Raw genomic sequence first — 27793 nt, forward strand, 5'->3', positions numbered from 1 at the left:
TGGATTCTTCTGAGTACTCTGCAGTGATTAGAGAAAGAAGTGGCAAGCTCAAGTCTAAATTCTTATCAATCACAAATCACAAAAGAGAAGTTATGTGGCATCCCTAAAAGAATCTCTTATCTCTTGTAACCTCTGGGCTGACATCTCTGAAAATCAAACACAACATTTAATGGTGTGTGTTACAGAATTACAAACTATGTTGAAGTCACAGCTTCACCAGGCATCTAATGTTCAAGTCAGGACATTGGGAAGTAGAGTTCCTGATATTTGAAAAGGAGAGATCTAGCTGGACTCAGACAAAACCCAGACACTTAAACCCCTGAGTTACTCTGAATTTCCCTCTAATACTCATTACTGACAGCCTAACCTGGAGCCAACTAGCAAAACAGAAATGTGTCTGCAGGGTCGCGACTCCAGCACCACAGGGTAGACTGTAGAAGGGTAGGTTTGGAGCTGAGAGACAAGAGTCTGGAACAAATGTGCAGCTCAACTGTATAGTGTGAGAGGTAGCATGACGTACCAGAAAGACCTAGTTATGACGTTCTGTGATCTTAAGTAAGTCTCTGCCTTTGTTTCTGCATTTGCATATTGAAAAGAAAACATTGGACTAGATTGGTAGTTTAGTTCCACTTTTGTTTTGAGTAGCAAAAACCTCTTATCAAGTAAAACCATGTATAAAACTCTACTATATAAAACATATAAAAATAAGCTGCTCTGATTATATTTTGTACCCAACTGGGGGACCTCCTCTTGCCCACTGCATCCACCCTGAGGTACCTCTTCAGGGCCCTAAGGCTCTACTGAATACAGTCAGTAAACCTCTCAACAGGATAATCTCTCAAGATCCTTCTTATTCTAAAGGTACCTGATTCTGAGATTCTTCATGTCTAACGTACCTTGTTCTTAAACTGCAGTCTCTGACCAGCAGCATCATATCACTGGAGACTTGGCAGAAATGAAAATTGTCAAGGCGCTGAACTCAGACTGCCTGGGTTCACATCTCAGTCTCCCCACTCACCACTCTGCACCCTGGGAGCAAGGAGCTTACCCTCTGCTTTCATTTCCACCCCTGGAATTTCCATCCGGAGAGCCCTTCGTAGGAAGGAGGGAACTCAAATAACATAAGAAAATCCCTTGGGAGGACAAACAAGTCAGGTTCCTGAGAAATTCAGAGTGAGGCACTTCCATAACTACATATGTCAGGTGACCGCATGGAAGAAACCTTTATAACGACAGGCCAAGGTCACCTCACGTTAATAAGAGAGGTCTCACGTCTTTCAAACAGGAGGGAGCTGATTTCCAAAATGACCAATGGCAGATACCAAAGGATCAAGAGGGCCCAAAAGAGAATGGAAAGCACTTTGCTGTAGACACTGGCTGGCAATTCATCAAGAGCAATAAGCAGGGGCACTAAAGCCCTAGGGGGGGACATGGGGTCTCAGAGGGGGTTCCCAAAGCATCACCTTTCCTACAAATTAGCCAGCTGCCAGATTTGGTAAATGTCGTAAATCTCTAAGAACACGGCTGCACTCATGAGGTAACCCAGGTGTGTGGCCACGGAGGATGTTGGAATATGCAAGGCCAGCACTGCCTGTGTGCCAAATGGGTCACAGCCGCCCCTCTGTGCACAAGTTTCCCAGGCCCCTTAGTGGAACTGCTTACAATTAACTGCTTTGTCTGTCCCCAAGCCCGCCTCTCTGTTGGACATGGGGTTCCTCTCAGGTTGGTGGTCTCTCTCTCTCTCTCTGTCTCCCTCTCTCTCTTTATTTCCACACATGCATGGCAATCTTAATCAGAAATCACATCAGTCCCCTAGAGCTTTTCTGAGACTATGTTAGCGAATCCATCACTTAGGATGTCAGGCTTGATGAAAAGAAGCCCTGGGTGAGTGGGGAGGGACCAGAGGGCTGGGAATGTGGACGCAGGCTCTGGGTGCTCTCCTCGCACTGGCCTTCGGGTCTGAAGTGCTTTCACCATCCTGGCCTCTGGTATCCTCAGCTCAGGGATCAGAATGTGATTTTTAGATTTTTTCCCATGTGGTTATGGAGAATATCATAAAGGTTTGAATATCAAAAATTTTATAAACGTCGAAGTACCTCCAGCATCATACTTTCTTCTTTAAACTTCCTAACAGAGCAGTGGGTGTGAAAATGTGGGTAAAGAGTACGAGAGGAGTCCCAGAGGTCCCCAGTGTGGCAATCGCGGTGGCCCAAAACTCCTGACCACATATGCGGGAGTCTCAACTTTGGGAAATCCTGTAGGCCTTGAAACTTCACTGACTTTCTTTCCATCCACCAGAAACTTCAAACTGTTCCTGTCCCACACCAACAAATGCAGTAACAGATAACCATGTGTGTCTTTTCTTTCTGTCTCTGGATTTTATAGGGCCTTACTGAAAGAATACCTTAATTAAATACAGTACAATAATTATATGTAGAACAGTGATGGCTTGCAGGGTACTGTGCTATATTTAAAAAGATAGGCAGAGTCCCTTCCTGTCTTTGCAGAGAAAAGATGCATCAACACACACTGAGTGGTATAGGACCTGCGAATAAGGGCTGACATGAGTAAGTACCCTAGTAGCTCAAGGAGTGGATGTTGAGCTTGGCCAGAAGGTTTAAAGAAGATTTCCTGGATAAAATGGACTTGAGCCTTTCTTCACAAGAAGCAGTCTAGTGCAGAGAGCCCACTGGAGATGAAGGTATGAAATAGACCAAGAATTTCAGCACCTCACATTTCCCATGCTGGCCCTGCTAGTAATTCCAGCAATTCCAGAGGCTTTAAAGCATAGAAATGAGTTCTTTTTTTTTTTTTAACATCTTTATTGGAGTATAATTGCTTTACAATGGTGTGTTAGTTTCTGTTGTATAACAAAGTGAATCTGCTATACATATACATACATCACCGTATCTCCTCCCTCTTGCGTCTCCCTCCCACCCTCCCTATCCCACCCGTCTACGTGGTCACAAAGCACCGAGCTGGTCTCCCTGTGCTATGTGGCTGCTTCCCACTAGCTACCTATTTGACATTTGGTTCCTTTATACAGCATTTTACCACATGTGGCTCCACATTAAATATTAACTTTTATATATTTTACATCTATTTTTATGTTTTTTGGTATAAAAATATATTTTATACTTATATTTTATGTTACATGTATTTTAATATAACATATTTTGTGTAACATACATTTTATATTTTGGGCTCATGATAACATAATTTTTAGACAACAAATGGTAAGCTCTAAGTTTCATTTAACCTTGTGTTCCATTTCAGAGACCTGACTCACAGATGTGTGTGCTATGACTGAATGAACACATGAGTGAGCAGCATCCACAGACATCTCTGAGTGGAATGCTTCCTCTCCTTTATCTTTCAGGGCGTTCATTTCATTCACTGTGAGTTTATAAACGGCATGGATTTTGGAGTCAGACAACCAGAGTTCAAATCCAGCCTTTGCTCATCACCTGGCTGATGACTTTCAGAAATCTACTTAACCTTCCTAAGACCTCGGTTTCCTTATTTGCAAAATGGGATAATAACCCTTCAAGTGAAATAAGGTATTTGAAAGCAGTAAGCATAGCCCTCAATACATAGAATTAACTTCCCCTCCATCAGCACCCAAGTTTCTTTGTTCTCTGGCATTTTAGGGACTAGTGTCATTGTCTTTCCCTTTTACCTAACTAAAGGGAGAAGCTTCTAATCCCCCTATCTACCCACCTATCTATTTCTCTATATATCCGTCCCCCCCACTAATATCTAAGCTATGTGAGTTCTGGAGTAACACACACACTAGCTTTCAGATCTCGCCTACTAACCCAAAGACCTTGTGCTTTACTTAGCAACAATTGTACTTAACAACTCTCAGCCTCAGTGTTCTCATCTGTAAAATGGGATTCATTAGTTTCCATTCTTTATAGAATTATTGTAAGGATTAATTGAAGTCATTTACATAAAGGATTTATCAGAGATCCCAGCTCAAAAAATGTTAGCTATTGCAAAGGTTAGCTTTTTCTCCCTTCCATTTCCTCTCAGGAAGCTTAAGTCTCTAGAGGGCATGAGCTGAATACCCATAACCTGAGAGTTCTTTCTTGAGTATTTCCTTAAAACTTGACATTGAAGCAAAGCACTCCCAGGGACTGAAAAAAAAAAACATCTCTGTCATTTCACTGAGACAGCCACTCTCCTCACAGAGCTCACAGTTCCTTTTTTGGCTGTTCAGCTTCCTCTGTAATCACCGAAAGCTCAGGATTTCTCCCCTATAGGGTTTTGTTTTCCATTTTATCAGAATCTGACTGAGATCTCAGACTGTTTCTGGGCATCCACAAATGGTATTCAAACCTGCCCAGAAGAGGAGAAGGACAAACTGCCAAGATCTCAGGACTCAGAGGCTGGGCGCAAGGCCTGAGTTATCTTGCTGATGTGGGCAGTGCCTGCTCCGTGGTCTCCAGCCTCTCACAGCTTTGCTAGGACTCACTGACTCTATATTTTTCTACATTGAGGTTAGGGTTTAAGTGACATCAAAGGGTCAGAGGGAATGTTAAGATGGCCTAGGTCACTGTTTCAATCCATACTCAATACTACTGCCCTCTTTGATACCCCCCGGATACATAGTCCACTAATTAAGAATCTGCATGGACGAGTTCCCGTGACATTCTAAAAGGCAGAAAACAAATCCCTCCCTTTTTCCAGCTCTGAAATTCCCTTGCACACATGTATACATATGCTCGACATGTGCTTGGAAAATACAAACACATGCATTCATATCTAAATGACAACCACTGAGCATCCTCAATTTTATTTTATTATTATTATTTTATGCCATGGGTGAATAAGATAGTCTTATTATTTCTTTTCCTATTCACCTTTCATCATAATTCACCCACACACTCACACACAGCCCTTTCCCATGCTCACACTCACTCCTCACTCACCTGATAGAAAAAATAAAAGCCATACGTGGGGTCTAAAATCTCTTTTTAAAGCAGAACATTTTAGTGTCCAATTTAAAATGCAAACTGTATTTTCTAACTATTCTGTTCTGCTGTTTTCCTCTTAGAGTTTAATATCTGGCCCTTGCATTAATAAATATATATTTATTATAAGATTATGAACACTTTTACTCCATATACAACTTAAAGCTATGGCTGGGAGAGATTTTTAAAAAAAGGAAAAAACTTCTGGAATGTGTTTAGATAGGAGAAAGAGAGCTAAAACAGGAATCAGGAGTACTGTAGAAAAAAAAATATGACGCTGGACACTGAATAGAGAAAAGTAAGTAAACTTTATAACATCGTGGGGTTTTCCCCAAGTTTGCATCATCCATTTTCTCTTGATTTTCTGACATTAGCTTGTCAATTGAATTTCATTCCTAACAGCAGTAGCCTTACACAAACCAGCACTCTGGCCTCTCTGGGGCCCTGCAGCTCATTGTCAACCTACCCCACAGGAGACCTTGTTATTCCTCTTTAGAGGTCTGAGTGTGATGGTTATTCATTTCGCAGAGCAAGCTGGGATTGGGGGAACCCTCTGTGTTAGAACTTCTGGCTTGATTTTCTGCAGACTCAAAGTCAGCTCTGAGGTGAACTGTATGCGCTGTGGCTCTGTAATGAGCATTCAACAATGTGCTTTGTGTCCACAGGTGTCCCATTCAGAGCATCCAAGCTAATGGACAGTTAAGGAAATGACCCAACAGCTGGCAGGCCTCCCCTGCTGTTGCCAATATTGTTTTCATGCTCCAGGCGGTGCTGAATTATAACACACGCGCAGCAAAACTAGCACAGAAGGCCCACGCCCACCAAACTCTAAGGTTAATACCACATATCAAACTGGCTTCGGGCAGCCTTCTACCTGCTCACAGCTTGACTAAGAATCAAAGAAATGTTTGCTTGGCAAGAAGATAATCCTCTAAACCAAATTTGGCTTGAAGTTGTTTGGCTTTAAAATAGTTTTTAAACTATTCTCTCTCTCTCTCTCTCTCTCTCTCTCTCTCCATATATATATATATATATATATATATATATATATATATATATATGTATATGCATATATATATACACATATACATGTATATATACACATATATATTTTATTCCTACTCATATATTATGAATATATGAATAAGAATGAAATGAATATATATTCACAGTTTCATATTTCACCACCTAAAAAGATAACCCCATGTCTTTGTTTATGCCCATGTGCTAACTACAAAATTCCTATGGCAGTAATGGCAGTATTTCTCTTGTCATTAATAGTGCTTATCACTGATGCCAAGTTCTTACATGATGGATGATAAAAAATGTTTTACATGTGGATTTGTAATTTCTCTATAGCAATAGTATTTTTGCTAGGTATTTACTAAAGCTTGAGCAACTTTTTTAATGAACATTAGCATATGGTTCCCTCTCCTTGTCTAAACCCTATTTAATATTCATTTCTCAGTTGAGATACAGCCACAGCCTTTGGAATTCAAACATATGATCCCAGATTTAAATACATGTAATCAGTAAACATAAAATATTGTTTAATGCTTAAGTCTTGAGTTAAGGTTCTATTCATAAATTTATTATTAGAGTTTTTATTTGTTTTTTTTAAAACAGACCATACGGGACTAAGTAAAACAGTATGTTTAACATTAATAACTGTTTAATTTTCATAAATATATTGTACTTCAAGTTACAGAATAAGAACTTTAGACTTAGTTATTGAAATTGTATGAGATAACATTTTAACAGTTGTTTTTATCCCTGCCCAGGAACAGAAAAGAATTTGGTGGAAACTCAGTAGGCCTTTCCTGATACTCTCCTCCCTAAACCATCCCTCCTTCCCTTGACAAGCACAATCATTCTCCATCTAACTACCCTGTTTTATTTTCCTCATAACTTACCATTAACTGAAATTGTGTCTACTTATTTGGGTCTTCATTCATCAAGAATAAAAGCATGTACCCTCTACATTTTCACCCTTGTGTTGCCGTGTAGTATAGTATGTGGGCATCCTATAAATATTTGATGAGTGAATAAATGGGTAGATGTTTTCATATATACTCTATTTTAAAAATACAAAATATATAATCTCATATCATTATTTCTCAAAAGTGATTTATAGACAGATATATACAGGCAGTCACTGCTTTACACAGAAGTGTGAGACAATAAAAATGGTCACGTAAAGTGAAACCATGGAAAGCAACCTTAATAATCATTGGGAATAGTTATGATTGTTCCTTGAGCTTCAAAAATCTTTTGCCAAATCATTAAAAAATCTTACTATCAGAGGTAAATGTATAGGGAAATAAAGAAATATAGCAAAGCTCATACTTATTTAGTATACGGTAACTTACAACATTAGAAATGTTAAGATTTAAAGTGTTTCGTTTTTTTTGTAAAATACTGATCAAGACTACTTTGAACAGCTTGCTTTCTTTTTCTCACTGTGTAAATTACAATACAGAGTGAGCATCTTTTCTATGCCTTGGCCAATTGTCATATGCCTTTCTAGGTCTGGATTGGCCTCTGACGTTTTATTCTTCATGCTTTCAACATCTTAAAATATACTTGAGAATTCCATTAAAGTGAGTTTCTTGCCAGCATCAGTCCCTTTGGGACATGTTCATCCTCTTTGTTTTCTCTGCCTTCCTCATTTATACAGACAAGCGTGGCTCCACTAAGTGTCTTAGGATGCGTAATGCAGAGCCTCTCAACTGGCAGCAGTGTCAACGTTCCCACCTACAGGTATTTCTTTGCTAACTCCATTTATGTTTCATTTGAATTTCACTTCCAGTGTTAAATCACCTCTCATTTCTTGCCTGCACATTCATTTCTGTTGGCCAATTTCTTCTTTAAATTGTCTGTTTTTGAAAAATGTCATTGGGTTTATACTGGGAGACAACGAGGCAACAATACTCCATGCTTCACTGTCTGTGCATAAAGTGAATAACAGATGCAGAGGGACCAATGATGGGCAAAGGATGAAGGAAGTGATGTGACTGGTCACTGATTAGAAAGCAAATCTGTTAATTATGGAGTGATTTGTGGACTGAGGAGCTAGCAGTTTAATTTGTACTTTATGCAATTATTTATAGTTAATATACTCAAATTTGAACCATGCTGCTGGGGAAGAGGTGCTAATTAACTAAACCGTAGTAACAAAAATTCATGCACATTGGAACCGTGCAAAGCAAAAACTGCCTGTAATTGAAAGTACCATTGCTCTCCCAAACTTTCATATGACTTCTATTTCTATGTATGAGAGAAGCTACTTTAGAACCGTGCAAAATCGGGTTTTTACCCTCAGAAGTCATGTATTAAAAACAGAGGGATCATACTTTCCTTATTGCCTTTCCCTGAGGAATAGAGAGCTGTAGATTTTTGGTTATTGCGTAGGTCAAAGAAAACAAGATGTTGTAATTGTACTACTACATATTTGCATGTATTAGCCAGGATCAGAAATGCATAAATCAGTGGTTTTCAGACTTCATCATGTGTTAGAATCACCTAGATGGATTATTAAAACACAGATTGCTGACCCCACCCTCAGAGTTTCTGATTTAATAGGTTTGGAGTGGTACCTGGGAATCTGCCTTTCTAATGAGTTCCTAGGTGAAAGTGATGCTGCAGATCAGGAACCACATTTTAAGAACCACTGACTTAAGCACATTCAGAATCATGAAGAGAAAGAAAAGAATCGGGAGACTGAAATCTGGCAAGAGCACAGAAGCTAAATCAAAGTGCTTTGGGTATCTTAGACATCCTTTATTTTAGGCTTCTAGTTTTACAATTAAGGAAGTGGAAGCCTGCAAAATTCAAATTATTTAATTCAAATACAAAATTAACCAGACTTAGAGTCTGGTCTAAAACCTAGAATCTATAACCAATACTTTCTGGAAGATAGCTAGCACCATAAGAGACCCTATTCTTAATAGCTATAAGGTGAAACTATGACACACACACACACACACACACACACACACAAAGAGTTTCTCAAACTTTGCTGCATATGAAATGGCCTGGTTAAAAATAAATATTCTGATTAATTAAGGTTCTGATTTCAAATGGAGGATGCAACTCCATGAGATCCAAATGCATGTGAACTGTTCTTTAAGAAACTGCTTTAGAATTGTGTAAGCCAATGTTTTAAAGCACAGAATCTATACACAGGAGAGAACAGAATGCCAACTTTTTTTGGAATTAATTTTACAAAACACTTTTACAGACTATGAAAACTCCCCAAACTATCCTATGAGGTAGATGAGGCACCTTCTTGGAGAAACCTTGGTCAAGCCTCCTCCATTCTAGAAGCTTCCTTTTCCTCATCTGTATAGAGGTAAAATTATTAAAACTGATCTCATACAATTGTTCTGAGGATTAAATGAGATAAAATATATGAAGGCTATTTGTGAAGGGAAAAATATTACATGGGTGTTAGTTGTTAGCTTCATTATAGAGAAGCCTAAACAGGATATGATTTTTTTTAATATCAAGTGGAGAATCTGCAGAAAAAAGATTCTGAATTGTATTACAATAGGCTCATCCTGGCAGAAGCTTACTTATTGGTCAAAGGAACCAGAAGAGGTAAAACCTCTGTAAAATCACAAGACATCACCCTTCACAGGCCCCAAATTACCTGGAACAGGACTTGGAGACTAAATCCTAATCTGGAACAATAAAAAATATAATATATCCTAGGCTCAATGGTTTTCTTAGAAAACATCTTGTCTAATCTCTGTCCCCAAGACATTTCCTGCCTCTTCTGACTCTCCAATGAACTGGGGATTGGAAACCAGACAGTTTTGACTTCCCAAGCTTTCTTTTCTTTTAGCAAAGCTGAAAGAATAATTTTTAAGGAAGGAAAATGAAAATGATCCATTTACCTCAACTCTGCCCTCACTATGAAGGAAGATCCTGGAACTGGAGAAAGAAAATATCAGAGAGGGAGAAAGAGTCTGCCTTCCCGCAGAGTGTTGAACATAAGACACTTTCTCCCTTTGAGGGCCCATCACTTGTTTTTCTCCACATATTTTAATCAATATTCGTTGAGCCATAACAATCTGGCTTCCACGGTCACTCTGGTGTTGAGTTTCATGAGTAACTACTTTTTCCACTGGCTGCAGAAGTAATGAGTCTGTACATGCTGGCAGAAGATCATTCCCTTGAGCAAAGCAAAATCAGCAGTTTCAAGGGAAGTGCGGGCATCTCAGTGTGGTGATCAGCCCACATCTAAAATGTAAACAAAGTACAGAAAGCAACTCACAGGCCAACTGATCTCTTTTGGAAGGTGTGGCTTCAAACCATTCCATGCGCATGTGAAATGCCTAGACCTCATTACAGAGTTTTCCTGAAAGCTGATGCATCCAAGGAAACCTTAAATTAAGGAGCAAAGTAATAACATATATTCCCCAGAAAACTGTTAACACAGCCTTGCCTCATTCTAGCAAAAGTATGTCGCAAGATCTCTTGAGGAGGAAGGTATAGTACTGAGCTCGGGGATTTGAGTTAGATGGGAGCCTGGTCACCACCATCCACCACATGCCTGAGGCTCCTTCTCATGAAAAGGTCTCCTAGACGTTGAGGGTGCCCATGAAGGTCAGAGACCTGAGAAGCCTGAGTCCGGCTCACACTGCGTTCTGAGGATAATCCAGTCTCTCCACAATTCCTTCTAGCCCAGAACACTCCCCTCTTCCCCCCATATCAGCTCTTTTCTCTAGATTTCTTCCATCAGTGGCACTGGAATTCTTTCAAATTGATCAACATCTCATTTTTCACTACCCTTTCATGCCCCTACCTTCCATCCTAACATCTAGACTTCCATCCTAATGTCAGATAGCTTTTATTTTCCTTTGTAGTGTCTCCAGAAAGAATTCCTCCTAAGTACCTACTTATGTCAAGGCATCAGAAATCCATCCATCCATTCATTTATTCATTCTTTCAGACATTTGGTATCATGCAAAGCATTGGGCTAGTTAAGTAGGGGAGAGACGGTCATTTAAAATAACTGCTATATGATAAGAATGAAGTCAGGATTCACACTCTTGTCTCTACCAAGAACTCCCACTCTCCCTTATCTTTTTCAGTCTTTAAACACAAGTCAGGAGACACTTCTTCCTGGAAGCCTGCCCTGAATCCACCCCCAGCTGAATTAGGTGTCTCTCTTATGGGCTTTCAAAAGTGCCTGTCTAGATCATTGCACTGATATTGCATCCATTTGCTGTTGATGTGCCTGGCCCCCAACTAGACTGTGCGCTTTAAAGACAGAGACTGTGTTGTATTCATCTCTGCATTCCTAGTACTTAACATAGAGCCCAGTAGACTGTGCTCATTGCATATTTTTGAATGAATGAATGAATGAATGAATGGATAAAAACTATGAAAGAAAAATCATAGAAAGTTGTGAAACAGAATAAGGAATAAGTATTCATTTTTAACTAGAGGAATGAAGACAATTTTCATGGAGGAGATGGTATTTAAGCAAAGCACTGAAGCGTGAACAGGATTTCCAGAATTTGGAAAGATCAAGGGCTTGGGGGGAGGGGTGGTACACAGAGGATTACTTTTTAAAACCTAACGGATTCTCTCCACCTCTAATATGTTACTTCTCTGAAAATAATCTTTCTTATACCCTAGCAAAGTTTTGTTTTTTCCTTCCTTGCTTGTGGAGAACCTTCAGTGATGCCTTACTATCTATCAGGATAGAATCCGAGCAGATCAGCTTGCCCTTCAAGGGTCTTGCTATTGTTACCCAAAACTTTTTTCTAATCCTAACTTTCACTCCTTGGCCACCCACTGTCTGCACAAATCAGGCCCTTCTGCTCTTTGTCCCCTGGTATCTTGCTTTTTATCATCTCTTTGGCATTCCTCTTTCTCCATCCCTCACCTACAATGCCTCCCCCGTGCCTTCTTGCCATAGACAATACCACTCTGTCTTTGAAAACCCTACCCCCTTCATGCAGCCTCCCTTTCCACTCCAGATTGGAATACCTTCTTCTTCTAGACAATTTGATAACCACTCATTTACCATTTAATCATTGTATGGTTTTCTAACTATAAGCCTGCTTTGTCCCTCTTACGAGGACCGAAATAAGGTACCTACAAGCTAGGATAATGGATGGTGGCTTTTTGTAACATGCACAGTGTTCCAGACAAATATTCTATTGATGAAAAATTCTTGATAACTTAACGCACTCCTCTAAGGATGTATGAGGAGTCTTTCCTTTAGGCAGACATCTTATTATTCAGCTACCAGCAGATGGGGGTGCGTACCCTAGATATCATATTTAATTTAATGAGAAGAAATAAATTATCTATTATCAGTGTGTCTACGTTATGAAATCACTAACTTTGCCTATGTTATGATATACAAACTTGCTACTTTCCTCCTTCATTGATAGAATTATAGTTATTTTTACCTCTTCCATGCAGCCAAAGTAATGGCATTTTTTAAACTGTGTGACTAGCCCTTTAAGATAGGTGCATCTTTTTCACTGTTTTTACCCTTGCCCTTGTCAAGGGCTTCTTCATGCCTTTCAGCCTTCCAGGCTTTGCCCCTCGTCAAACCACATCAATACCAGTCTCAAACCTTAATCGTAAACAGGCTCAATACTTCACGTAAAGGAGCGACTTCATCACACACAACAGGCTGCAGGGCATGGAGAATCCATCACCTAACCTTTCCCAGCCTCTATCCATCTGTGCCCCACTGTTGGATATCCAAGCTTGACAGTGAATGCTTTCCAATGGGAAACTGTAGCAGGATTTTTTTCCCATCCTTTGGTCCCTATTGTATGTTCAGCTGCACTGAAGCTAGCTGCTAATCAAAGCCAGAGACTCTCATACACAAACAAACAAGGCATTGTGGCCTCCCCTGGGGCTGGAACACAGCAATCCAACAAACAATTTGGTCAGGTGATAGCAGCCTGGAGGAACAGACAGAGCATTGCCCAGACATCCTCCTGTCTTCACTCCCCACCTCCCCTTCCTCAGCACGAGCCAGTCGAACCACCAGGTCAGGCAAACCGATGCTTGAGAAAGCAATGGAGAATAAAACAATATGCACTAATATGCAGTCAAAAAGATCTGGTCTGACAACAGGATTTTTTGTCCAAGAGAGTGTATTCTCTAGATCATAGTGAGGTAGAAATAAAATACATAGCATGAGAGCATATTCCTGGACACAGGAAAGAGGAAGAAGGAAGGGATTGGACCAAAATATCTTCAGATGCTCACTGGGCCCTTGTCATAGGCCAGTGGCGTGGCCGTGGAAGAGTGTGATTTAGGAGCTTTGTGGTTAGATATATTTGATCTACAATCTCAGTTCTACCTCTTACTACCTCGTGACCTTGGACAAGTTACTTAACCATTCAGAGACTCGGTTGCCATTGTTAGTAATGTTGGGGAATTGTGCTCAGAAAGGAAAAAGGAGGGAAATGCTAAGAAAAGAAAGCAAGGTCTTCAGCTTCCAGAAGTAGCTAGTGATAGAGGATGACGGCTCCTCCCTGGCCCTGGAAGTTCCTAGGAACACAGCCTCAGAGGCACTGGTAGCTTCTGAACTTTGACATACTGCCATGTGTCCCCAGAGCACATCAGGGAAACTAGGGATGCCCACGGCCAGCATGAAGCCTGGATCATGTCTTCATACAACAGCAGGAGCTGGGACTCTGGGTGCCTGCACATTGATAATGGAAACATCCCTCAGTTTGAAAGACGGAGCAGAAAAGCTAGAGATGCCAAAGAAAACGATTGCTCACATCACAGTTTTTGGTTAGGGCAGCCAGTTAATGTTAAATCTTGCCAGGGTTGGTGGAGATTGCAGGAGAGAGGGGAAATTGAGTAGGAACTAGGTGAAAGGTTATCTTAATTCTATGCAATGATAAACATGAACTGAGTACCTACTATGTGCCATTTGTTATTTGGGTAGTGGTAACGTGAAAGAACTAGAAACAACTGTCTAGCAGTACAGTATAGAACAGAGAGGTTCAGTGAGAAGATGCAGGACCACTGAAACTCAGAATTAATATCGTGACTTCCTTTAAATACAAAGGGGAGACAACCCAAAATGATTTAATAATTGAAGCATCTTCATATGGAGACCTACAAATGGAAATAAAATCAGTTAGATGCTATCTTGAGGAATCTATTATAAGATCTGCAGATTTACTTCAGGAAACACCAGTCAATATTTCCATGTCTTATCCTTTCTAGGATGTACCTTAAATGTCCCTCAATTGCACATGGCACTCCTCATTGGGTATGTCCACATCCTCATTTCAGTAAAAGTCAAATTTATCAGATAAGCCACAGTCTCATAGTTTCTCCATTTCCACCTTCTGGGAGAGAATTTTTTTACTTGCTCCTTAAAACTTTACTAACTGTCCTACACTCAACTGTCACATTTCTCACCTCTTCCAATTCAGAGGTTCCTGGCCTCCCCACAGGAACTCCAATCTCACTGCAGCATTAGGAGTCACAGTAGATACAAATATTTGAAGATTCTCAAGGGACAATGTGTGATTTTGCTTAAATTCCACCAAGAATAGAGATAAGCAATCCCATGTCGCATTAGATGAGTAGTGAAATCTATTCCCTTTTGAGGAAAACAGCCCCTAATACTTAGGCTGATCTTCCTCACCAAAGAAACATTAAAATCACCTTAAGAAGAGTGGTCACACCTTCCTCTGTTCTGTACTTATTTTCAATAGTTGCTCAAGTTCCAATAGATGATGATAAATCTGGCTATACCTTGGTATGGACTTGGAAGTTAGACAAGGAAAGGGGTCAATTTGAGATGGGAAGGAGGCAAGGAAATAATATTTGTTCTTCAAAATAAAATTAAACAATTTTTAATAGAAATGCCCAAGTTTAAACTTTTTTCTGATTTCAACAAGATATTTAATGTTACACATTAGAGGTGGCAAATGGAAGTCAGGGTAGAAAACTAACCCAGGAAGCTAACTAGTGTGTGTGTAGCTAAGCCCTGGGCCTGGAGGGATCCTATTGTGCCCATGAAAGGGAGCCTCTGGGTCTTTTCCTTGGTCTCCTTTCATGATCCCCCCGCAAGAGTGGGGGAGATATGAATGGAAACAATGGGGTGGAGAGTGTAAACTTTATGGATGAGTTGACTCCAGTGACCAGGTTGTCTAAGTCATGGCCCTGCATCCAAGATTGCTCAAGTCCTATTTGAGGCAGCAACTCTTCACTAGAACAACTGATTCTGTTTTGCCTTCAAATACTTCCTCTGCGAGGAACGAGGAGGGGACAGGCTGGTTCCTGTCCTGGAATGACTTCTTGGCATTTTTATACTAAGAGGCATGTAGAGCTTAAGAGATTTAGAAAGCAAACAAGACAAATCCACTGGAGAGAAATCTCCTAACGAACCCCACCAGAGCCGGATGGGCCAAAAGGGCCCAAAGAGAGTTGCCGAGCCGTTCATCCGGAGTGGAGGAAACCTCAGCACTATCTAGTAGAGTTTCCTCTGAGGTCTGAAGCTCCTCTCCCCAAGCTCATGCTTGGCTTCTGTCTATCAGATTTTTGGATGTTTTCCCTAAGGTCTCAGTTCAAGTCCACTTCTCTTTCTTTTGTCTTCTTGGTTCTGCTGCCTTTGAAGTTAACTGCTCTCATTTTAACCTCTTGCAAGAGAACATCACTGGATGAGATGTTGGAAACCCACAGTTAGCTTGCTTTTAGGAAATGTGGATCTAGTTAGAGAGAAGTTGGTAGAAATCCACCTCTACCCACTTATTCCTGCTAAATTGCTTTTGATCTGTTTCTCCAAACCACATTCATTTATGACAGCCTTGAAGTGCATCTTCAAATCCCCAGATATCATATATCAGAGGGCAAACTCTGTGATCCCTAACCATCAGACTCAAACCACTGTTTTAAAAGGCTAGAAATCATTTCAGGCTCCAGTTGGTGGGAATCCCAATACTGGCATGGACAGTAAAAGCCTTCCACCCCTCCTCTACAAACAAGAGTGCGGTTGACAAACCCAAATTTGATCTGACTCACTTTAAACTAGAGCCAATCTGTACACTATTCATTCCAAATAATAATAGAGCAAATAAATAATTCCCCAAAGGGTGCCAAGCCCTGGAGTGACGTGCATCAAAGAGGTTTGCTGCCCCTGCAGGTTTCATTAGGCCCTCTCTTCTTAGCCCAGAGCAGCTCAGAAGTTCCCCAGGTTCCTGGGACCTGCTAAGGGGGTGAGATTGGACCTGGGTGGGATCAGGCAGCTGTGACTTCCCTGGGGAGACTTTTACCCCTGGATATGCATCTGGAAGGGTCCTCAAGGTTAAGAATGGAAGATAATATTTACTCAGCTTGACCTTTAATTTGTACACACTAAGGTCCACAAGATTATCTGTTCCATCTAAACAGCGCATCCTTTGCTGGGAGATTTTTTGTTTGCTTCATGGGATTATGTTTGTTTGTTTGCATTTTTCTATTTCCAACTTTTTAATGAGAGTTCATCAGATTAATTTACTAAGCTTTTTTTAATGATTCATATTTACCCATGTCAAGCTAAATAAATTGAATTTCCATCTTAATTGGCCCACTTAGCAGAAACAAATGCACATGTTAATGTGTGAAAGCTATAAACATATAGCATACATCGATTACTATGTTGATCTAAAAAGCAGGACACACAATTATTTGTACAACTATTTTCAAAGGTCAAATCAGAAAAACTATAAAAGTGTATCAGAGTGTTAACAGTGGTGTCCATTTTGAGCAGGATTATAAGCCAATTTTTTCCTTCTTCATAACTTAAAAAATTTTAATCTCTTGTAGCATGGACATTTTTCTAGAATGAGAAAAAATAATGTGTTTCTCCAGGTATATATTTGTGTTTTCCTAATAACAAACATAATAATGAAAAAACCCTATTGTTTTTCACATCATTAAAATTAATCAAACTTTTCACAAGTCTGAAATGAATTGAGCTGTATGTAAGATTCTGCGTTTTGCCAGAGGCATTGAATTTAACAGTTAACTATATATTGTAATCAAGAAAAGAGGATGAGAAGAAAGGCTTTATATTATTGTTTCAAAACTTAAGTACCTCCACCAGTTAAAATAACGTAATAAACTCCCTGCTTTCTTTCCTATAGCAGCTTCAGGCTTCCTCATTTGATCACCTTGGACCATATCTAAAGAAATATACTGTACCCAGAAGGCAACGTTATTCTATAGAAAATATTTTTTGAAGAACTAAATTTGCCCTTGCATAAGATTCTCCAAAGCTGCAGGATATTTTTTTAAGCCAAAGATCCAACTTCTGACTTAACATGGACACCCCATCTGGCCAACTGGAAGATGCTCAGTGGAAGCCTTCGGATGTTCTAATGCTCGGAAATGAAGGTCACTATGTGTTACAACTTTAGCGATGATTCTCTGCTATGGGGAGCAATAATCCCATGGGCAGGTTTAGAACAGGCCATATTATTAGCAAATAAGGAAGGCCATTATGAAAACATTATTTTAAAGTTTTACATGGTCTCCATTTGTTTTATCCTGAGTGGAGACTTTCTCTGTCACCTAAGATTGTTACTGAGATATGTTCCTTATTGATTGAATTTGAACTCCGAGGCAAGAGCCCTTGGCTCCTTCCTTAGGCAGCCCAGCATCTCCCAGGAAGCCACACAGATGGATGGTCCCTGCTTTACTTCCCTTATGGTGTGGAAGGGCACATCCAAGGGAAAAACAGATGTTCAAACCTTAACTAAGAGAATACTCTAGCATTCAGAAAGCGTATTACATTACATCCTTCTCATCGTAAGAATGAAGTTTCCTAAACACTATTACGAAGGCAGTATTTGGCTCACTTACACCCTCGCAGGGGAAGGCTCCACAAGAAGCACAGGTAAGAGGCCTGAGATCACACCTGACAGAGGGCCTTGTATTCTTAAGGGGCTCAGTCAAGTCAATAGCAATTTGGATGGTGACTGCAAATTTCTTTTATAAATAATCCAACATTGTAAATATGACTTGCACATGAAGATACAGGAGTGATCAGCTTTTGCACATAGTAGGAAGTGTTATTGTCAATGACCTTCGTTGTGTGTTTCAAGCTATGCATCTCATGATTAGAGAGTTCTGATTTCTTGCCTGCTCTCCCAATTTATGGAAATAAACACTAGTGACTGGTCACTCAAAGTGAGGTCCCCAGGCCAGCAGCTGCTATCGCCAGGGAGCCTGTTAGAAAGGCAGACCCTGAGAGTCCACCAGAGACCTACTGAATCAGAATTGCATTTTAGCAAGATCTCTAGGTGACTGACACGCACATTGAAGTGTGAGAAGCACGGCTATAGTGTAAACAAAGTGCTGCTAATGAATTGTAAAAACCTAAATTTAGTGAGAATAACCGATTGAAATTTTTGGTATGCATCCTTTACAACTCTTAGGAAGCCCTATAACATAATATTTAGTAAAACAATTCATAACCATTTTAGTTTAACCTTTTTTAGAATTGTCTACTCACTTTTTTTTTTTCACTCTGACTCCGATTTCCTTTTCTTCACACCTGTCACACATCTTTCCTCCTACTCACTTCATCTGGTCAAACTTACCTTTCAGCATCTTAGGCAATCTCTAGGGGTCCTGAGAAAATGATAATGACAAGCAGCAGAGCTGGGGAAAGAGACAGGCAGTACTGGCTCTGCTGATTTTATTAACAGTAGCTTATGTTTAGTGTAGCAGTTTACAGTTTATAAACAGTGCATTGTTACGATCTACCTTTACCACCAGCCCATGAGGCAGGCAAAGCATCTATCATCACCATCGTCATCAACACCATCATCATGAACATCATCACCAGCTTACAGATGAAAACCCTGAGGTTCCAGGAGATACAGGGACATACTCAGCATCCGGCAGAACTGCAATGAGAAAAATGCAGGCTCCCGAATCCAAACCTGAACTCTTCTTTCCTCTGAGCTGACGGCTCCATAATGGCAGCAGGGCCAGAGCACATGGCTATGGATGTCACCAACATCAGCAATGAGATGGCTGCACCTTGGCTTGGGAGTGCCCGGTAGGCAAAGTGCTCTCCTAGACACTATAGGAAAGGCCAAGGTCAACAGTCTTATTTGGGGACCTTACATGTCAAATTCCCTGGGGCCTGGAGCACGATCACATGTTCCGTGTGTTTCTTTTCAGAATGGGTTTTGGATCTGCATTTAGAGAGAACAGTCTGAGAGTATAGAGGGCAGAAGCATTTCAAGAAGAAGAAGGTCTCAGCTAGGTTTCTGTTTGTTTTCTCATGCCAGCTGGACATGAGAAATAGAGCAGTGGGGGAGGAAAAGCAAGGGTGGACTTTCATGGGGGGGGCAGGGCTGCATCCCCATAATCAGCATTTCCATTATCCTCATCAGACACTCCGTAGCAGTCAGACTCTGGGTTCTGTCCTTCACACTCGTTTTCTAGATTAATATTCATGTCAATCCTAGGAGGTATTAGTGCTGTCATCTTAGGGATAAGGAAATTGAAGCAAGAAAGACCACGGTATTTGCTAATGGTCACACAGCTAGTAAGAAGCGTAGCTGTGGTTTACCTTGACTTCTTTAAACTTAGAGCTCAAATATTGGAGCCTTACAGCTAATGTTTCTAATACATCACCTGCATCCAGGTGCCCTGTCACATGTCCATCTTCCTTGACTCCACCTCTTAAATCAGAATCTCTGGGGATGGGCTCCAGGCATCTGGACGCTAAGACATGACTCCAGTGATTCTGATAAACACCGAAGAAAGGAAACCACAACGCTGGGTGATTTGGCCGCTTACTGTACATACACTGGAGTTTAGGTTTGACATGAGAGGCAACTGAGAAAGAAAATTAATTAGTCAGGGGAAGATATGGCATTATACCATAGAGGGGAAAAAATATCCAAACTAGGAATTTTAAGATCTTTTAAGATCGTCAAGATTCTTGTATTAAATAATGGGGTCATCTTAACCTCTTTAAATTTGTATCCTTATAGTTAAAAAAAATCCTGTTCAGCCTACCTAAGTAGAATTGTTATGAAAATATGATGAGAAAATAAATGTTATTAGTTCTGAAAAGCAAAGGCCTATAACCACAGTGAAGTTATGATGAAAATAATGTCCCAAGTGCTCAGTCTTAAGGCTTTGAGTAACACAGTTTGTTAAAGAAGAGGTAAGGTTTCCTTCTCCTTTACGCAGGTGAGTCAGAGACCATGCAAGGTCGAGAGCCTTAAAATGAACAAGGTGAAATATGATTAGGAAGACACTCCAGAGAACTGGCAGACCTATATGATGTTTGCAATTAAGGAGGTAGAGGAAAAGACAGGAGAGCCTTCTTCTAGAGGTTCAAGGTTGAGAATGGGGTGCTTGGGTTTAAACAGGAAATTGGTACCAGGTGATGTATAGAGGGATTGAGTATAGAAGGCAGTCAAGGTCCTTGGAACATGAGGAAGAGCAGAGAAAATGGTATTCAGAGTCATTTACTTATTTTTTCACTCATTCATCAGATATTCATTGAGCATTTCAATGGTCTCACTCTAGATATGCTAGGGTTCTGAGAGGAATGAGAGAGTCCCTGCCTTCTAGGGGTGCATGGTCTGGGTGGGGTGGAGCTGGTGGTAAAAGTGAGTAATTCCAAGAGGTAAATGATGTGCTTTTCCAGTGTTGGCGCTGCTGGGAAAGGAGGAACTGAAGTCGCCGGAAGGGTGGGTGGAGGGGAGAAATAAAGCGCCACTAGAGGGAGGATTTGCCTGGGAAAACCCTCCCTTGGCGCCGTTAATCTCAGACTCATTCAGTTTCACCTAAATTCCACAGCTGAAGGTAGAAGACTGGCTATCGTTCCCTCCATGTCTGTGATTTCATTGAAGGACAGTCATCTCATATCTCAGTATAAAAAGTGGAAGAAGTGGGAATAAAAGGTGAGAGATACAGAATGCTATTTGTGCCTTACAATGATGTTTTGGTTTTTAATGAGCACAATTCTTAGAATTAAGAGCCCAAGTGTCAGTTACTATGACTTACTTCATTCAAGATTAATATGTAACAATAGATTTTTTTCACTAACTATGAAGTTTCAGAATCTAAGAACTCTGCTTTTAGGAAACTCATTATGATGATGTTTTTATTTGAAATATCACTTTATCTAAACCTACTATGAAGAAATGGCTCCAAAACAAAACCCAGTAGAAAAAATTAAATTATTTCTCAAAATATCTTAAGCATGAACTATTCACTGTATTCCCTGTTACTTTGAAGAAATAGGGATTTGTGGTGAATGTGATCTACATAATCAAATCTGCAATATTACCATAATCATAATGCCCTCTGATATGTTACATTATAGTTATCCTTCTAAACCACAGAAATCTTAACTTGTCATTTACCAAATACTAAAATAGGGAGGAACAAAAGGCTTGTTATATTTGACAATCTAGAAAGATCGTATGACATCTATGCCATGTGGAAATCTATTCCACATACAAGACTGGCAAGAAGTGCATGGAAAAATGGCCCAGTGGATAGAAAATTGAATGGACCATAAACGTCAAGAATGGAGAACTTTCCAAAGTGAGGCTGTGGCCCAAATTCCACTCAAGCCAATTGACTCTGGAAGGAAAAAAGCTGGCTCAGCTTGTAAAGAGAAGCTCCATATCTGAATATTATTTTACCCCAGGGCAATGACATGGTTTTGTGTCAAAAGGAAACAAAAGTTCTCTGATTATTCATTAGAACTGCAGCCAAAAGAGACAACATTCATCACCCTTAGAGAAGCTCCACTCAGTATCCAAACAAGGGCTGTTGGGAGGCCTGACTCACCTGATGCTTAAAGATGAGCATCTCTTTAAACGGGACTGACCTGCACGCAGGTGTAAACCAGCTTGCACCCTGATCACCCTGGGAGGTCTCAGTTTGGGCATTACCTTTAGGAGGGAAGTCAAGGACAGCCATCCTATTCACTATGTCACCATATTAAAAAGTGTAAGTGTTGGGAGAACTGGAATTTAGAATCTGAATTCTAACTACTGGCCCTCAACCCACCATTAACTCATACACCATTTCAAACAAGCCACCCAAACTCAGTCTCCTGAGAAAATTTTGAATAGTAATAAAATACCACATGGCAAATAAGAATATGATCAGAATTCACATGAGAATGTCATTTAAATAAGAAAGCAAGAGTATCTTCAAAAGGAAAAAAATAGTTAAGCCCCAAATACTTAATTTCTAAGATTGATTTTATTGATAAAGGTGATTAAATTATTTGGGGACCTTATTTCTCTCAAGTTATTTCCAATAATCAGGTTCTGTGAAAATTCAAACCAGGCCACTAGCTTTTCTAGAGTAAAAACATCAAAAATGTTCATTAAAAAATGTGGGTTCTGCCACATGTTGCTATATGTGAAGACTAAATAGGTACATGGAATTTTTCAATAAATCAGTAAATTTATTATACCCAATACCATGAAAAGAGGTCTAGGAAACCACAAAATAATGTATTATAAACATAATATATTGTACTATAAGTATTTTAAATATATGTTATCATCCTCATTCTATATAATACTGCATCAAAAAGTCAGATAATAAAAAGTCACATATTAACTGTAGTTTCTTTCCTCTCACACTCTAGCTTTGAAAATATAATACATTTGTACCGACAAGCAAGCATCTGGAACACAGCACCTAATGCGTTAAGGATGGCTTCAGGTGGGTGTTCCTTATAGAGGCCTTTCCCTAAATGATAAAAAAAAAAAAAAATGTCTTAAAAGAGGGCTGGGAACAGGAGGAGAGGAAAGATGAACTTCTACAGATTTAAAATACGATTAGAGAATAAAAAGCACCAAAGTTTCTTACAGCACAAAATAATGGTATTAGAGGTTTTTTTCACAACATTATTTTTCAAAAGCCCATCCTCTAATTTAAATGAGAAAGTACAAATATTGCCACTCTAAAATAACTCATTTCCCAAAGGGAGGAAAAAAGAAAATATCCAATTTTCTTTGAATTTAACTGAACTATAAAATTTTTTTAAATGATTTCGTCTTTAGAATGCATAATTTACTTAAAAAGGAACATAATGAAGATGGAAAATAGAAGCTTTATTTTCTACGCTGGGAGACACCTCTTTTGTTTCACTCCCATTACCTTTCAATATTTCAAATATCAGTTCATCCCCAGATGATCAAGGGGCTAAAAAGGGCTTTGCTGTTTCGTCAACTCCACATTTGCCTGAGATCATGAAATGGCTTCGTTATATCATTAGTTTGAAATCTCCTCTTGATAGTTCCTGGACCTCCTCCCAGGCCCTTCCCTCCAACACACACCCGTAGGTCACCTTTCTCAAGTTGTTAAAGCAAAATGCCTAAATAACCCTCCAGATGAAAGCAAAAGATGCCAAAAGACTGGAACTTTGATTTCTCTCGAATTGTTCATTCTCTCCAGCCATCACCTCCCCCCACCACATGCCACTCCTACTTTTTCAATGTATCCCCCAGACTTACAGAGCAGCTGTTACCAGAGGTAGGGGTGAGTTAACAGGAGTGTAGATAAACTCAGTGTGTGTTCTGGTGTTCCTGCGTGTTCTGTTAAAGAAAAAGGTGTGTGTGTGTGTGTGTGTGTGTGTGTGTGTGTGTTGAAGAGGGAGCAAGTATTATGTTCTGTGTGTTAAGTAGAGAAGGGAAGGAGTTGAATACATTCCTCCCTTTTAAAATATTTTAACTTATTAGAAACATCAACTCAGAAACTAAGAATCTAGCAGATTGGTAATTAATATACCCTAGCTTTATGTGGGTGAAATAAAAAGTTCAAGTGTCTCTGTACAGGGCAGTTCTTAAAATTATTCAAATGAGAAATGGGATTCAAGGTGTGTCTTTTAAACTTTGGACGTAACCATTTCTAGAACCATTCCTGGGCTGGCAGGCAGGACAAGGAGTGCCCGGATGCTCTGCGAGGGACCCGCAAGGTCAGCTGGCGCTGGGAGGCACAAGCCCCCACTTGGTACCTAGAAATGCCAGCTAAGACGCATCAGCTGGCAAGCCCTGGGGCAATCCAGGAGGCAGGGGAAGGATGGGAAAATGAGCCCCGCTTGCTCAGGCTGCCTGATTGTCTCTCTCTTCTCTACCCAGCCACAGTCACACCTACTAACTCAGGTTTTACAAAGAGCAAAGCCCCTGCATGTTCTCCATTCCGCTGGAAGCAGGAACACAGTCCAAATGCGCACATAACATCACAAAAGCTTCTTTCCTTCCACCCATCTATAGGCACCCTGACCATCCTGACCAGACGTCCCCAAAATATGCCTCTGGAGCAAATCAGTTTTGAAAGCAGCCGCACCAGCAAAGACACCAGCAGCCCCTCTCCCACTCCTACCACGGTCATCCGCGGGCACCCAGAAAAGTGGCGGAGGACGAAGGGGAAGTCGATCGGAGAGCCCTCGGAGGAACCGCGCATTCCCTTCCACTTACTCGGAGTTGCAAACGTGCCGCGTGCGCTCAGGCTGCCTTTGTTGGTCGGGGCGAGGTTTTCTGCCCGGAGTCCAGGTACCCGAGTCACTGCTGCTCGCGGCCGCGCCTCTCCCTGCCGCCGGCACGCACGGCGGCTCACTGGTCTCTTTCTTCCCCTCTCCCCACTTTGGCTTTTCCTCTGCTCTGCGGCTCCCTTGGCGGGATTTTCGGACGGGAAGGCGGGGAACCAGACGGATCCTGCCTCGGAGTGGAGCACGCCCTGCCGGGGAGGGGACGGAAGGGAAATGGAGAATGGGAGGGAGGAGAGGAGCTGGCAGGGAGAATGCGAGGGCTGGGCGAGGGTGGGGGGGCGCGCCTTTCCCTCGAGAGCTGATTGGGAAACTTATTAAAAGCAGGGTTCACCAGGGGCAGTATCTCCCCACCCGCGCCGGCACGCGGATTTGAACCCAGAGGCCAGAGGATGAAGCCCTGTTTCGTTTTTAGCAGAGACAGATGCAATATCTCTTTCCCAAACTTTGTGCATGACCTCTCCTTTAGGTGGGTGCGTACCCCAGTTTATCAAGTAGCGCATCTTAAATGGACGGTTGATGGCATCTTAAACTACAGTTTGGGCCCCCGGCGATTCTTTTTAAATGATACTCAGGGTGGAAAAGCAGTCTTCAAGACCAGGCTCTCATTTGCCCCCACGCCTATCGCCCGCCCCCCGCGCAGCTTGTCACTTCAGCTGTCAGTCCCATCCCACCTGCGCGTCACCACATGTGCAAAGGACTTTTTGCGCTTGTCACAGAGTGACAGATGTCTGAAAGTTCCCAATTAAATGCCACGTTCCTTTAGGGGGCTCTTTCCTTTTCTGGCTTCCTTGGTACATTTAGTGACCTATTTAGTGACATGCCTTTGACACCCAAGAATTTAGGGGATTAACGAACGTAGCTCGAACTCCGAGTTTTGTAAAACTCAGAGGCTGGGCTTCCGTGTCTTTCTGGAATTACATTTTTCTTCGAATGAGGAAAGAAGCTAAGGTAATATACCTAGGATTGTTTAAGTAACACACAGATGAGTATCTGTGATATAAATGAAAGTATTGCGCAAACATGATTAAGTATAAAACAAATTTACCCAAACATTCTCAAAAAGGAAATTTTGAGGTTCTCCTCCGCTCATCCGTTTTTTCCTGCTTTTCGTCTTGCTCCTTTTACTTCCTTTCAGCTTATCATTTGATGGCGCCCACCCCAAATGTGGTTGCAAAATATACTTCCATTTCCTATAGTTCTGAGGTAACATCCTTTTAATTCAGTTTGATAAATATCTATTAAGTGCCTTACATAACTCTTTTTTTATTAATTTTTATTGGAGTATATATAGTTGCTTTACAATGTTGCATTAGTTTCTGCTGCACAGCAAAGTGAATTAGATATATATATATAGATACATAGATAGGTAGATAGATAGATAGATATAACCCCCCTCTTTTTTAGATTTCCTTCCCATTTAGGTCACCACAGAGCATTGAGCAGAGTTCTCTGTGCTATACAGTAGGTTCTCATTAGTTATCTACTTTATACATAGTAGTGTATACATGTCAATCCCCATCTCCCAATTCATTCCACCCCCCTCCCTGCTTGGTTTCCATAAGTTTGTTCTCTACATCTGTGTCTCTATTTCTGCTTTGCAAATAAGTTCATCTGTACCATTTTTCTAGATTCCACATATAAGCGATAGTATACCATATTTGTTTTCCTCTTCCTGACTTACTTCACTCTGTATGACAGTCTCTAGGTCTATCCATGTCTCTGCAAATGGCACTATTTCGTTCCTTTTTATTGCCGAGTAATATTCCATTGTATATATATAACACATCTTCTTTATCCACTTCTCTGTTGATGGACATTTAGGTTGCTTCCATGTCCTGGCTATTGTAAATAGTGCTGCAATGAACACTGAGATGCATGTATCTTTTTGGATTATGGTTTTCTTTGGGCATTTGCCCAGGAGTGGGATTGCACGGTCATAAAGTAGTTCTATTTTTAGTTTTTTGAGGAACCTCCATACTGTTCTCCGTAGTGGCTGCACCAATTTACATTCCCACCAACAGTGTAGGAGCGTTCCCTTTTCTCCACACCTTCTCCAGCATTTATTGTTTGTAGATTTTTTGATGATGGCCTAAGTGCCTTATATAACTCTTAAAATTTACATGTACTTTGAACTCAACCTAAACCCCAAAATAAGAAACATTGTTTTGTGGGAAGTAGTTCTTAGGGACTTAGGGACTCTGAGGGCTATGTAGACAAGTGTACCATGGAGGAGCTGGGTGGGGACGAAGAGCTGTCTCTACAAGCAGTGCTTTGAATCAGTCAATCAATCCATCCATTTTTTCAAAAGCAGAGGCATCAGAAATTCACTTACACACCTCTAGTCTGTCCCCATAACCAAACTCTCCATACACCTGCCACACACCATCCTCAAATGAAATAAATGACTAAGGAACTATCTTCCTTCTACACACAGACTTCCTGTTGCCTGTTTCCCTTTTGTGATCCCATTTACCCAATGAAATACAGCAATGTTTGTTTTAATCTGATTTTACCTGTATAAATTGTGGAGGAATGGACATTATCACTTTTTATTATTATTTTTCCCAGACCCTTTACTGAAAGAGACTTTCCATATTCACTCTCACTCCATAGGGGTGAAATTTCCAGGCTATTAAACAAGGAGTTATCCATTTTCTCTGCCTTCTTAAACATTATCTTAACATCTACAAATGTAACATGTTGCTGCCAGTATGGTGTTTATCTATAGGGTTGATAAAGTAAGCATGAGATCCCCACGATTTCCACTCCATTACATGTTATATCAAAAATATAACCCTTTATTCAAATAGTAACATGTGAAAATTATTTACATGAGTGGTTCTCAACCAGGAGCAATTTTGCCTTCAAGTGAACATTTGGCAATGACTGGAGACATTTTTGGTTGTCACAGCTTAGGGGAGGGGTTGTTACTGGTATGTAGTGAGTAGAGGCCAGGGATGCTGCTAAACATCCTACAATGCACAGGACAGCTCCCACAGCAAAGAATTATTTGGCCTGAAATGTTAATAGAGCTGACATTGAGAAACCCTGACAAACATTCTTAACCATTGCATTTTTTTAATTTAAAATTTTTTAATTTATTTTTACTTTTTATTGTGGTAAAATATACAATGATTTTTAAGTGTACAGCTCTCTGGCATTATGTACACTCACATTGTTCCATGATCATCACCACCATGCTTCCCAGGCTCTTAATTAGAGATGATAATGGCTGGAAGGAGCCATAATTACCATTTTTAACCACTGTATTTTAAAAATA

At 40.5% G+C, this 27793-nt stretch overlaps 1 protein-coding gene across 1 annotated transcript in view; it reads right to left on the bottom strand.

Annotated features, from left to right (window-relative positions):
* The window catches only part of PTN (pleiotrophin), a gene marked incomplete at its 3' end in the record, with an annotated part of 97347 nt that extends 72843 nt beyond the window's left edge, over positions 1-24504 (bottom strand). Inside the window, exon 1 of the mRNA XM_079711460.1 lies at positions 24443-24504. The remainder of the gene's footprint in view (positions 1-24442) is intronic.
* Between the last annotated feature and the right edge of the window lie 3289 nt (positions 24505-27793).

This window comes from Hyperoodon ampullatus (genome assembly GCF_949752795.1).
Source record: "Hyperoodon ampullatus genome assembly, chromosome: 9".
NCBI classification, from domain to species: Eukaryota; Metazoa; Chordata; class Mammalia; order Artiodactyla; family Ziphiidae; genus Hyperoodon; species Hyperoodon ampullatus.